Here is a 13,794-nt window from a genome sequence, read left to right on the forward strand (position 1 = left end):
AGTGAAAACATTCAGACGGGAAAGACGTAAGGAAAGTGAAATCTTGACGATGGTGCTGCACTCGCTATCGACGATGTTTAAGAAAAAAATGATGTACAAATGGTGACCTAGTTTTAAGACCGTGTCCATGAGAGCACCAGGCAGTCGTGCTACATGCCATCTCACCGATTTCAATGAAACTTTGCCAGTTTAAAGGGTCTACTCCAAAACTCAAAAAGACAAACTGGTTTCTGTTTTGGTTTTTTCCGGGGGGTGATAAGACCGTGTGGTTTTAGACTTTTCGATTCATCCAAATATTTGACAACTTTGAGGTCAAATATCTCCCCTTGCCAGAAAGCTACAGCACTAATCTTGATTCCCCTTTATAACCTATCATTTCATCTCTGAAAATCATCAAAAAAATCGTTGGGCACTACCGTATTTTTGTCTTGGATGCCTTTTAAAATCTGCGACTGTGACAAGTTTCTCTCCGGTCACTTGACCAAATAAACCTACATTTTTCAGCTCTTTATTCAAGATGATTGATCAAGACAGGTAAAAAATGTGAAAAGATTTTATGTAGGAATGGAAAATTTTACGTTTAGAGAGATGCATGTAGGCAAAAAATCGATGAGAAAATCGTATCGTTTCTTTATTCTGTCGTTTATTACTTTGGAGATTTGCTAAAATCAGCAAATGTGGCTTTTGTACGGCACAAAACATTCATAAGTCCATAATTTGATTGTTTATCATCATCATTGCTCATTTTAGGAGATTTTAAAGTCACACGCTGCGTGTTGATTGACATTATTAAAATATATATGATATAAGATATGCCTTAAATATCGTGTACAACTTGGTGTGAGATTCAGACCTTCGGGTTCGTAAATGCCAGTATTCTCCTCATAAAAATCGGAGACGTAACGTTGAGAGAGAGGTGAATCTGAAGATGGTAGAAGAAATCAAAGCTAGTGGCTAGTCTTCCTAGTGGCAAGGTGACTGTAAACCTAATAGAACTGTGTACTGGTGATTTGTGACTGAGATGAACTTTATATCATATGATTGCTAGGGATACGCTGGTACTGTAGAGGCGCTCACATAAATAGAGGTGGGCGATCCTTCCTCTGACTTTAGAACTGCGACAAGTTTATAGCGTAGACCAACTGGTACAGTTTGGAGCTCCTCAGGGTCTCACTAGGCTCATCACATTAGAAACCCTCAGCAAACTAATCGTAGACGCGGGTGGTTACTAGCAAAGTGCACACATCTCTGAACGCGGGTCATCGCGAGAACTGTACCCAATCCGTCACAGACAGAACAAGAAAGCGAGATATTCTTGCCAAGAAGAAGGATGTATCGAGACGTTTCAGTCATTGGCTGCCATCCAAAAGCACCCTAACAAAGGCAAACACAGTGAAGCTGACAAAAAAATCTGCCTATGATAGGATCAAGAGGAAATGGACGAAGACCGGCTTGCCATTCTATACGGGGTGGCTACGTTCAAGGTCGGAATTCAGGTAAAGTTTTGACGAATAATCCCTAAATAGCCAAGTGGACTTTGGATGGGCTCTTTGGAAAACACTAAAAAACAGCCATCTTTTCTCAGAAAGCAAAGAATTATCTCCTAGACGTGTGCTGGACAGGGTAGGAAACTTGTAAGGCAACAGCCTCTAATGTGACTTTCCAAATATCGAGTATAAGAGACGACGCCAGCCAGAAATGTTGTCTGAGACTGACCGGTTGATAGAGCAGGACGAAGAAGCCGCCGATGATCTAGCTTCAGAAATCGAAACTGACCGAACAAGGCAAAAGATCAGGCGGGACCTTGCAAAATTTAGACGAAGACTGCAGGAGAGGGTACAGCTGCTGTAAAGCTAAAAAAAAAAAAAAAAGACATTTGCATCTCACTTTTCTTTCATATTTATTGTATTTGCTCACTAATACACCTGACTATGTCTTGGGATTTTTTCATCAAGGGAAATTTGCAGGAAGCCTACTGGTCAAAATACTGCTGGCTCATTCTCAATAAATTTTACAAGTCACGCAATTAAACGCCGGCAACACTCGATCTAGAGAGATGTAGATTTATATGTAGTAATAGAGTGCTTGAAAAAAATGCAGATATTTTACGATCGAAGCAAGCAAATAATCATGGAGATCTGCAGATCATTCTAAAATTGTTATCCAGCAGACAGCATGAACAACGCGCTTGAATAATTCTCACGCAACAAATGGTAGCTTAGCGGAGTTTGGCATGGAAATGTTCGATGACGGTAAGTGACAGAGACAACTCTATTTTAATTTTATTAACTGCCACAGCGACAGCGCTATCTCCCCTCGGAAAAAACCAAACCAGAAACCAGTTTGTCACTTTGAGTTTTGGGGTAGACCCTTTAAACTGGCAAAGTTTCGTTGAAATCACTGAGATGGCATGTAACACGAATGCCTCGTGCTCTCGTGGACATGCTCTTAAACCTAACAGATAAAATAACACAATTCATAAACTAAAGCTCCCGAATCCAGAATCGTGAGTCCCTAGTCCTGAATCCCCAGTCCAGAATCTCGATTCCCGAGGCCCTTATTTCTTTGAATGCTAACGTCAAGAGGAGTTAGTGATACATGAATGAGGGAAAACGGGAAAAACACATTACCAAAATGTTACTTATAAGAACACCAAATATTGACCAAAGCGAGGCGCATTGCTTTAGTTTTATGGGCTGGTTGGAAGGTTTGGCTGTAAACAGATTCGGTTTTTCAAATTATTTCACTTGCCTTCTCTTAGGCTAGCGCGTTGTTGTCTAATGTTCTCTCACCACTCGTATTTATAATCCACGTTGAAAGATTACCCAATAATTTCCTGAAACCAGTATGCAGTTCTCGCAATTTGTCGTCCATTAATTTGTTTTATTTAGCAATCTCTGAGTTTCGGAGTCTCGAACATTCCCCAAGCGTGACCCGAGTCTCGACATTCCAGTACACTTCTTCGCGTATGCACCAAATGCAAATATGGCGGACTGTTCGGTCGGCCTGGGTTAAGTTGTATTAGAGTGAGGCTAAACAGCCCTTCAGTATCGACGAATTCCGTGGATCCACTGTTCTCTCCTCATTTTTGTACGGGGAAACTTAAAAAACGAACCATCTCTCTTATGGGAGATTTCCCCCCCCCCCTTTTGTTGGCATCCAAGAACATAAGAGCTCGAAGGCATAGTGCAACAGAGCAAACACATCGACAAAGACACATTACTTTTCAAGGGTCGTGTTTTCAAAACAAAACCCGAAGCCTGGCTAGCCTCACTTTGGTACAACTCGACCTGGGCCTACCGAGTAGTCATTTGCATTCGGTCCATGCCAGTAACGATTTGACTCAAAATAATTTGACTATGCAATTTTTTTATTTGCACTCATATTTCTTCACTCTCAAATGCCGGTAAGGCGGGTTCATCTTCCACGTCTTCTGCAGAATTACATATCATCCTGGCGCGAGCACAAAACTCTCTCTTCCTGATCAGGCTCTGTGTGTTAGGGGAAAAATTTATAAAAGATAAAATTGTCAAATATATATATATAATGTTGAAAGAAGTGAAAAATAAAACAAAATCGCATTAATATGGTATTTAGAATAAGAAAGATGGTTAGTTTTGAGCTCAGCAAAGAAATAGGGAAAGATGTTTTTCGTTTTGTCACGAGCGTGGGACAAAGAAAAAAATTTCGAGTCCCCTTGAGGAAACGAACATCAGACCTTCGGATTCCGCGCTCCGATGCTCTTTCTCATGGGGATTCAGTTTTTTCTTTGTCCCACGCTCGTGAAAAGACGAAAAACATCTTTCTCTAGTGTGGTATTGTTGCGAAGCTAAGAATTTCCCATGAAAAAAAGAAAAAGAAAGATTTAATATCGGTCTATTTTAAAAGGTTTGACTTATCATGCGAAGAGCTCGTCAAACTGCAACGTAGAATAATTAAGACCAGTGGACTGGATCAACAAGCAAGGAATACGAAATATCTAACCAACCGTGAAAGTAAACCTTGGCTCTCAGTACAGAGAAGTTTAAGAAATGATTGGAAGCCATGTCTAAATGTTATGTTTATTTTACCCCAGCATTGTTATCATTAAGCCATTTAGACAGAGGGAAGAAATTAGCGTTGGCAACGACAGAAATTTTTATGGATTTTTACCGACCAAATTTTAACGTCCATTTCCCTTCATCAAAAATGTTGTTCCTTTAAAAAAGACAGAAAAATCAGCGTGAAGATATGAATACAGAATTACCATGGAGTCCGTTCTCTTTCCATGGCGATTTGGTGAACCCGGTCCCGCGGCGCTGACAATTGATACAGCAACTAGTATCACCAACAGAAAGACACAAACTGCTTTTCTATTCATTCTTGTCGCTCCCGTGTATATTTCTGCGGCAAGGAACTTGGTCCACGAAGAGTGAGTTCTAAGCTTTTCAGTCTTAGACCGACCCTTTTAATAGGGAGCAATTCTGTTGTAATTTAAACCACTCAGTCGGAATTCTCTTGATTTAGACACGATCCACAAAGGCAGAAGAATAATTACGCAGCAATTATATAAGGTCAAAAGCCTTTGTCCAGCGCCGAGACAAAGAGAAGTGCCTTTGTGTTCATCACCGCTGTAAAACAAACCCTAATTGATCTTGATAAACGCTTCTCTGCCGACCACGCTGAAAGATGGAGAACGACGCCTATTTGGCAGGAAAGATCATTAACACTTCCCATGTACTGTAGCATGACTGAGGCTGTCAGTCAATGAATGATCAAGTTCAAGGTACTAGATGAAATAATTAAAAAAAGGAGAGAAATGAAAATGCTGATAAGATTCTTTGACTTTTCTTTCAATGTTCTTGATGCTGCGAACAGGTGGTGCACTAAAGATCGATGACCAAACAGCAAGATATATTTTTCTCATTATGTTATTTGTTTTTTTAGGTCAAACAGTTAGGACTCTACAAGCTGAAAACTATTCGGGGAGTTTATGAGTTCATGCATTTGATGTAATGTGTTTTAAAAACTTAAGGCAAAGTAAACAAACTGAGCATCTGCGTGGGTAGGACTATGCAAAGGTCATTCAATTTGAAAATTGGCGTACTCTGAGCTGCTTCTCGGCTGAACACCAATGCATATAACACTTTCCGGCTTTACATGCAAAATATAGTTTCTGCATGCTTTTATTGTGCTCAGAACAGTGGTTAATCCATAGTTTATCAGGGATTGTTGATTGCCTTTCGGTTCATAAATCTTAAACAAATCAGTGATAATAATAAAAAGGAGACACAGTCAGATAAAAGATATTTTCGTCTCCATGGTATTGACGAGCTTTGGGCAATGCATTTGTGAAACAGTTGTATGCCAACTGTTTAGCCAAGCTGGAAATCTCTAAGTTTCTCGTGAGTTCATCCTATATGCAATGTGTGAGTTGTTATGTAATTTTTTTCGATCGAGAGATTTATTTTGTAAGCACAGTCGAACACATGTTTAAACCTGTCCTTCTCACACTTACGATTCAGGATGTAATCACCAGTTTATCACATGGCATTTTCGTTTTGAATTTTAAGCTCAGCCTTGTGCTTAAACGACTCTTCTGATTTGTTTTTTTCGGGAATTTTTCTCGATAATAATGAGTTCTTCTGGCAGAATACTACTCCTGAAAGTAGCAAATTATCAAAGTAAAAATTCTACCAACGGAGTCGTTCAAAGTCCACTCCTATCGTGACAATATCTTTAAGTTGAAACAATCCTTTTTGATGGTTTTTTGAGCATTTAGCATGATTCGACCTCTCGTGAATAAAGCCTAGCCAACACTGCGGAATTATGAATTCGATTTCAAGGAAAAGCCACCCCCGGTGAGATCATTTTTTTCGTTTTGAGCTGTTGTAAAAAATAATCCCAGAAAAATAGTCGGTGTCAGGCAACGTCTTGTGAACTGTATCAAGTCTGAGGGCATAATGTTTGAGTAAATTGAATTCTATAGCACTCAAGAAAAGAAATAACTATAATTTCTGTAGTTTTTTTTTACGCTATCGCAATCTATTTAGACTTTATGTCCTTCATGAAACTGCTATAAGCGGATGATGACCAACAGCAGTACTCATGAATTAAATATGATGAATTGTCTTTATTTGTTTTTTAGTTGGCCATGTTTCCAAAAGGATCTACAACACGAACTCTATTCTCTACAGATTAAATCAAGATTAAAAGATCTGGCTTAGTTTTGAAATATTTCGTTGAGATAAGCGGAGGGTTTCTTAAAAACTAGTTAAAACCGCAGACCCGTTTCGTGCGTATACATTCAAGCTCTAAAACGACATCATATCTAATTTGATACAAAAGTTCTCCTTCATGCTCAGTAGTGTAGATTTGGCGACAGTTGTCTCGATGAATGTAGAATAAAATCACAAATTGAACTTCGTAATGTCAGGCCATAGGCACAGGTGATTTTATCCCTTTTCAGTCTCAATTCAGAGATTACTTCAGCCGTGTCTAAGTCGACAGTTGCAAAAATTACTTCTTGCCCATAAATCAGTTCTTTTAAAATGCGCTTTTCGTTATTGTCTGGGTTTACTAGTTGCGTTTCCTAAACATCTGGGAAAAACAACGTTTAGAGAAAAAAAAAAGATGGACTTTTATTTATCTCTGATTCTGCCGCTTTCAGAATAGAGGGGACCGATATTTTTTTTCGCAATGATACAAGCAACACTTAGTTAATATGCCATTGATCTTCGGGCGATTAATATTTTTTCCTTTGTCAACGAAATATTTAAAAAACTAGCGAAGAGATTTTGACTAAATTGTAGTCAACACGAAGAATATATGTACTTCCTTTAAGAGGAAAAGTTCACCGTTTTATCGCAGCTCCGAAACTTTTTCGTAATCTTCTACATAGCCAGCAACTTAACGCTAGTAGTAAATCAGAAGTAAAGTCACTTACATTATGCAACTTAATCATTAACCTCAGCAAAGCGCCGATGCCGTCGATTGATAAAGCTTTCATCCTATTTAAACAAAGCTGGCAACCACCTCATTCTGTTTTAATTTAAATCGTTTTCAATATCACCTTGTGATCGATGTCATTAAGATAAAGATCTTGAATTAATTTAGGTTTACCACCTGCTACATGATTTTAAATTAAGGCTCTAAAAAAATAACAAAAAGCTGCTTTAAGTGCGCCTGATTAGAAGTCACGAACCTTTCCGGTTCTTTTGATCAATTTATTCAAGAAAGGGTCAGAAATCAAGATTAACTAACCTTGAGAATATTCACTTAAAATATTACTGTTAACATTTTTCTTTTCGCTGGAAGAGTTGATCCATTGTCCCAACTGAAAGATTATTGAGCTCAGGAAGGCTGAAAGGTTTCTTTAGATCGAACCGAACATAAACTACAAGAACTCGCAAAATCCCACTGATAAATTAAACTTTTGATAAAAGCAGATTTAAAGTAACGTTTACCCAAAGAAAATAATTGTACATGTAATGTTCGCCTCTTAGCCGTAAAGCAAATTGTGAAGATATTTGTTGTTTCGCTTTGAATAGGTGATTAACTGGAGAACAAAAATGCTTCGTAAACTTGAGGTATCTTCTGTATCATATCAGGAAGTTACTCTATTCGGTTAGTTTTTTAAAGTATAATTTTCTGTTTTCTCAGTGATGTAGCTGTCTTGACTCATTGATTTGTTTAAATATCAAAATAAAAAAGGCTGGAGCAATCATGAACAGCTCAGGCTAGCTTTAATGGTCACAATAAAAGCTGCGTTGGTAAGAATGTTAGAATCTGACAAGGCAAGACTGTATGCCTTGTTCGCCAATTGAATATCCTAACCACAAATGGAGTTAACAACGTAAGTTTATTCTGTGACCAGTCACTTTTTTTTTCCAATGGGGAGGGTAGAAGGATTACGGTTGTGTCAAAACAGAATTTATCTGATTCCTCCATGGAGCTCTGTACTATTGCAATGATTTTCCCTCAATGGCAGTCAATGTTCATTAGTTCCCCCTTGAAACTTGAAACTAGGGACGACTGATCACCCTCCATTCCCCGATTTGTTGTACTTGGTTTGCGAATCCATTGTAGCTTGTTAAAGCGTAATTTGGTTTCACCTCGGTGCCTATGCCAAGAATATGCGAATTTAATTCTTGAATTTAGCTCAAATGATAGATTTAAGCTACTTCTCTTTCCGATTTATGGCGCATTATGGAAGTTTAAACTCCCGTAGCCTAACAGAAAACCTGTGATTAAATAAACGTCTTGATCGTAAGTCTCCGGTTTCTTTTGCCATACTCTAGCTTCTTTTCGCAAATTATCAGTGTAAACGTTTCAATTTAATTCACGCGGCTGCTTTAAAATTTTTTAGTGAAATTTTGCAGGGAAAAATGGAGCGTGGCTCGCTAAAATTGACCCAGATGCGCATGCCCCACGGTTGACCGCTGTATTACTATACGTACTGTCCTGGGGCTCTTCAAATTTACCTCCGAGTCTAATTAGTATGGACGCTCGTAGAAGGTTCGCCAAAAAATGGTAAGAAGTAACCGGAGAATTGAAAGGGTAATTACTCCTATTTAAAAGGAAGTATTTTTGGAAGTCATAAAAACCATTTAACGTACATATATTTCCTCTCCACTTTTAACCTCAAAATAACGGAACATTCTCTAAGTCGCATTTTCCCTTTTTTGGGCTAATAAACCCCTCTCGATCAAAATTTATGATCAGCGAATTTAATCGCGAAGCAGCTCATCTGTTAGATATTATAGCTCTTGGGAAAGTGTTCAGTTCATTGTCCTTTCGCTCTTAAAAAGTTTACATTTAACAAGAAAAAAATTAGTTCATAAGTGTTAAAAATAGAAACTGAGAAAGCTTAAATTGCCGTAGGGCTGTATGGCTTTTTATTGTAATATTACTTGTTTAAAACGTCGGCTCTTTTGAGACCAAAATGGTCAGCTAAATTTCGAATGAAACCACCAGTAAATCCATTAGTAAACTAAGAAAGTAAAGCTTATATTTCGAAATGAAGAAGAAAAGAACTAAGTGATCCATATTCCTTTGTTGTTTGTCAGCACAGCGTGATACCACTGGATTGCGCGGCGTGTCTTGAGTTACAAGAGCAACCACGTTTTTTTCTGACCTATTAACATTTCAAATAAAGACTGGCCAAAAACTGTATCCAAAATGAGCTTGAGCTACTTCTTCCGTTGGTCAACAACGGCTTCGTGACAATTCACGTTATCTATTGAATTGAAAGGAAATTTGAGTGATATCGGAATGGTTCGTATTTTTGTAATATGATAACAGAAATATTAGAAAAAAGGATTAAAATAGTGACTTTAGTGGATTTGAGGGAGGGCTTTGATTTAACGTTGGAAGACTACCTAAGCGTTTTTATTTTATATATAACATTTTTGTGGGCTAACTGTGTTTATAGGAGAAAGCCGTCCCTTTTGACTCAAACGAAGCAAAACTAGCTTATCAGACTGTTAATCAAATCTTCATCATAATTAAAAGATAACGACTTGAAATAAAGCGCGGCGATGCGTTGGCGCCTTGTGTTGAGGTTTTTTCGGTGGAGTCAGTCGCTCTGATTTTTTTTCTTTACTAATGACAAATTGAAAGTGAAATAGTTAAATTGCTCAGTTATCTGAACAGAGTGTAACCCAAGAAGCGTTCGTATCGCCACTGGTGGTTTCTCTTTTAAACTTCCTGAAAAACAAACAAAACAATGTGTTCCGCCACTTATTTAAATACGTAACTGTTCCTAAAGGAACGCGTTCAGATTTGAGGGGAGGGAGTAAAAGCAAGTACACCTGTGATCATGGAGCCAAGTCGCGTTTTCGTTCTTTTGATGGTTTGGTTCGTCTTTAGCACCATTCTGCTGGATCGAACTGAATCCTTTCATATCAGAAGGAGGAGGTGGCGACGTAGACACGGCAGAAAAAGCGTCATGCCTTCATCTTCCGCTGCAGAAGGCCAAACAACAGCGCCTTTGGAATGGGTATGTGTATCTACGAGTTTAAAACAGAACAAACATTTGCTTGTGCACAAAGCTTTTAAAAATAAGAGGGATTAATTTTGTGTAGAAACTAATGCATGCCCAACTGCCTCGGCAATAAATTGTCGTCTTGAATAGAAAAGCAGCCTTGTTATTCCCTACTAACATGAATTATAGACAAACATGTGGCAGTGTCTTTAAAAAAAATGCAGTCAAGTAATGGACCCAAAGGAAACCTTCTACGGTTCGCCTATCAGAAAATCCTTATCAACTCGGTATGTGCTGTCGTCCGATTTCGGTCTCGCGACAGTTAAAGAAAGAAAGAGCTTATATGTTGGCGCTCAAGGATGAAATATTTTTCTGCTTTTCAAGTTTTAATTGGCATTTTTAAGAAATTTCACGGTTGCCTTAACATTCTGTAGCCTGAGGCAAAACGGAAGTTTTAACTGAGAAGAATCCAATGTTACGTGGCTCTTCAGAACGTACTTCCGCGAAAAATGTTTTTTGATCAAAATTGTTAAGTCAGTAACGTGCTCCTCGTGTAAATTCAATCATCCTCCTTGGCCTATTCAGTAGAATTTTATTACTAATGTCCTATACCCGTGCAGAATAAGTTCTTTAATTATAGCATAACAGTATTTGTAAAACATTTCTATCGCATGTCAACCGCAAACGCGAAATTAATAGACTTAATTAAAATACTTCGTTCAGTATTTTTGAATTGATAACGTTTTCCCGTTAAAAAAGTGGATCGCCTTGCCAAGAAAATGCTTTTCCCACGGCAGATCATCACACCGCTCATCGGCTCTATTTTTTATGCTCAGAGCGTGCGCTCAATAAATGACGTGGCCTGAGCATCCTAAGTTATTAGCTTTCGTGGTAAGGAAGCGAGAAGCAGTGGACATGCTTATTCTCTATTGGTAATTAAGAATTCAGAAAAATTTGAAGCATCAATCTTCTCATTGGTGCGTTTCTTCCATTGAAAAGTGAGAAGGAACTCGATCTCCCATTGGCTATCAGAGGCCTTTCTGGAGGTAAATTGAGGAATGAAAAATGTGGAGAATGAATGGTAATTAAACTTTTAAGCCCTTAAGACAAACTTGGCAGAAATATTTTAAGGGAATTATCTGGCGTATACCTATGCTGGCTTTTAGTATGTGTGTAAAAGGTGTTCAGGAAAATTAACCTTTCATTCTTTTGCCGCAAGATGAGTCTTCAAAAAGACTGGATCCTTGAAAGAAAGTCAGTTGAAAAGCGCATTTATTCCTCCCTTAGAAATATATCGAATCAAGAGAGGATAGAGTGCTTGATTTAAATGATCCATTTAGCCATTGATCACTACTGAGCTGAATGATAAAAAAGGTTTTTAATTTCAAAGAGAAACGTGAATGCAAGAACAGTTAAAGTTTTTGTACTCAGAAATAAGCAAACTTTTGTGAGTTTGCAAAGGACTGCAACGAAGGAAAAACACAAGTGAAAACTACTCGCACAAAACTTTTTCTGCATATTAAAAAATCTTTTTTTTCCCCTTCTCATCGCCGTTACTTTTGCCCACTTCAATTCAAAAATCGTAATCAAATCATAGATAAATGCGAAACGCGTTTGTATTTTTATTCCATGGTAGAGGAGAGGTCATTGATAACTGTATAGTTCAAACTATTTTTCTGGTCGTTAGTCTGTTATTTCTTCACCTTTTTGTTGCCGTCGCCGTCGAAGCTCACGTAAGATCGTTAATGGTAATGTAATCGTAAAGTCTTCAGCTCTTAAGATCTCACCAGAAAAACCCTCGCATAACTGTACCTTTGATTTAAATTGTTTTCTTTTATAAGGATGGAAATGAGGTTACTGAAAGTACCCCTCCGGGATTCAATCGCAGAGGATAATGTCTTACCATGAGGAAGTGGATCTCCTACCAGCGCAAGACGAATTGGCATTATATAGCTAATGTACCTTTTACCATCAAAATAAAACAATTTGTATTGTAAAAAAAGCATATCTGTAAACTCAGAGTAAGGAAGAAATAAAAAGGCCAATTGAAATTGATCGAAATTATTCCTCTTGGTCTTTTGCTCACCTGCACTTTGAAATTAAGCCATAATTGAATTCGCCGCGCAATGGTTGATTTTCTTTAGGTTCACGAGAAAGAAGACAGAGAGTAATACTTCACAACCCTGATTCTAGACTTCCTCCATGTGGCTTAGAGAGCTACGTTCATCATCCGTATCTTGAAGCAGATTTTACCTACCAAGCTTGCCATTTAAAATGCGTCCTAATCATCTTCATCGTAAACGTCATGTTTGCATCTTTGCCCGTTATCTTTTTTTTTCTTAAATGAAAGTTTCTCCTCTTAATAATTTATAGCGTATGTCCAGGATGTTTTTTTTTTGCGGACTAATTTCGCGGAATCACAGCCTACCCTTAATTAATTCTTCCGTTTAGCCAAAAGTATTATCCCTCATTATATATTCAAGACTGTAATATACACCAAGAAAAAGTTGACACTAGTCAAGAAAAAGTATTTTATTTGGCATGATCCCAGTAGCCTATTTCGCCAGATATAGTATAATTATTAATATATGTTTGTGTGTCAGTTCTTGGCCGGTTGCCCTGGTGACGCGGATGTGAAACACAGTCTTTTATTAACAACGGCGCTAATGGTGCAAACAGAGGCTGATTTAAAGCTTATCTTAAGGCTAATTTTTAGGTTTAAGATAGAAATATCTCCCCCGCGATGTTATTCGATCTCATTTGTACCAATTTAGTATCAAAGGGACGAAGAACGTGATTCACTTCAGATTCACTGTAAAAGGAGGTAAAATGTGACTCCTACTGTTCGGCGCTAAGTGACAGCAGAATCACGCTTACGCGGACTCGCAAGGGAAAAAACGAAAAATATTAATGGTTCGAGTTAGTGGGAGTTCGAGTTAATGCGATTGGTGCTGAATTTTAATAAGGAATCGTGTTCAGTTATACCATCACTGGGTCGTCTTGCACAATCGACAGTCATTTTTGAACATTTAGTTTGTCTCATAAGAACTTTTTTTGTAATAATTTTTTGGTTTGGGAAGTTCCGCTAAATGTATCACGTTTTCGAAAGTGATGTCATGTTCGTATAAGTTGCAATTGAAGGTTGTACAATTACAATTACACATTTATCGATCGGCGTTTTTACTTACCGTTCGATTTAGCAGAGTAAGTGTGGTTCAAGGGAAAAGGAATCTAAGTCGAGTTTACAGGGAATTCGAGCTAAAAGTCCGAGTTTAGCTGATAGTAAAGGACTGGAAAAATGGGGTCAAATTCAAAGGAAATCAAATCTAGTTAGAGTGGGCTTGAGGTTTGAGAATTAACTGAGTTCGGGTTGGTGGGGTTCTATTGTATTGCCGCTTTCCTCTGCACATTGCACAAAGTCAGTTTTATCGTGGTTATAAAAACTGCATCAAGCAGTAAGCTTTAGCTTAAACCCACAGAGATTATTCGATTTATGTTGCATTTATGAGGACGACGCGAAAAAGAAAAATAATAAATGTAAACTGGATGGTCAAGTAGGTGTACTCATGCTTTGCATCACAGCAAAATTTTATTCTTTAACAACTCATCTTTAATGATAGTGACGTTATGAAGTAATGTTTCTTTTTGGGTGAGCTGTTAATAAGGCTTCAAGACTATTGTATCAGTCAATAAAACGATACCATTCCACTTTCTTTGTCACCACTGGATGAAGTACATAGCAAAGATTGGGAAAAGTTCACTTTGAAATTTTACACTTCTTGTAATTTTTATGAGCGCGTGAAGTCGAAATCATATCGTTAAATACTTTT

General features: G+C 37.9%; 2 long non-coding RNA genes across 2 annotated transcripts; one reads left to right on the plus strand and one right to left on the minus strand.

The window, feature by feature from the left end:
- Window positions 1-3,349: 3,349 nt before the first annotated feature.
- LOC113682673 (uncharacterized) lies at window positions 3,350-4,420 on the minus strand. Its single transcript, XR_003447297.2, has 2 exons — window positions 4,247-4,420; window positions 3,350-3,491 (listed from the first exon to the last, which is right to left on the minus strand). It is a non-coding gene; the product is annotated as an uncharacterized LOC113682673 (long non-coding RNA).
- Window positions 4,421-9,533: 5,113 nt separating this feature from the next.
- LOC113682683 (uncharacterized) lies at window positions 9,534-12,019 on the plus strand. The gene is made up of 2 exons (XR_003447300.2): window positions 9,534-9,979; window positions 11,806-12,019. It is a non-coding gene; the product is annotated as an uncharacterized LOC113682683 (long non-coding RNA).
- The last annotated feature ends 1,775 nt before the right edge of the window (window positions 12,020-13,794 follow it).

This window comes from Pocillopora damicornis, chromosome 7 (assembly GCF_964200805.1).
Source record: "Pocillopora damicornis chromosome 7, jaPocDami1.2, whole genome shotgun sequence".
Classification (NCBI taxonomy): domain Eukaryota; kingdom Metazoa; phylum Cnidaria; class Anthozoa; order Scleractinia; family Pocilloporidae; genus Pocillopora; species Pocillopora damicornis.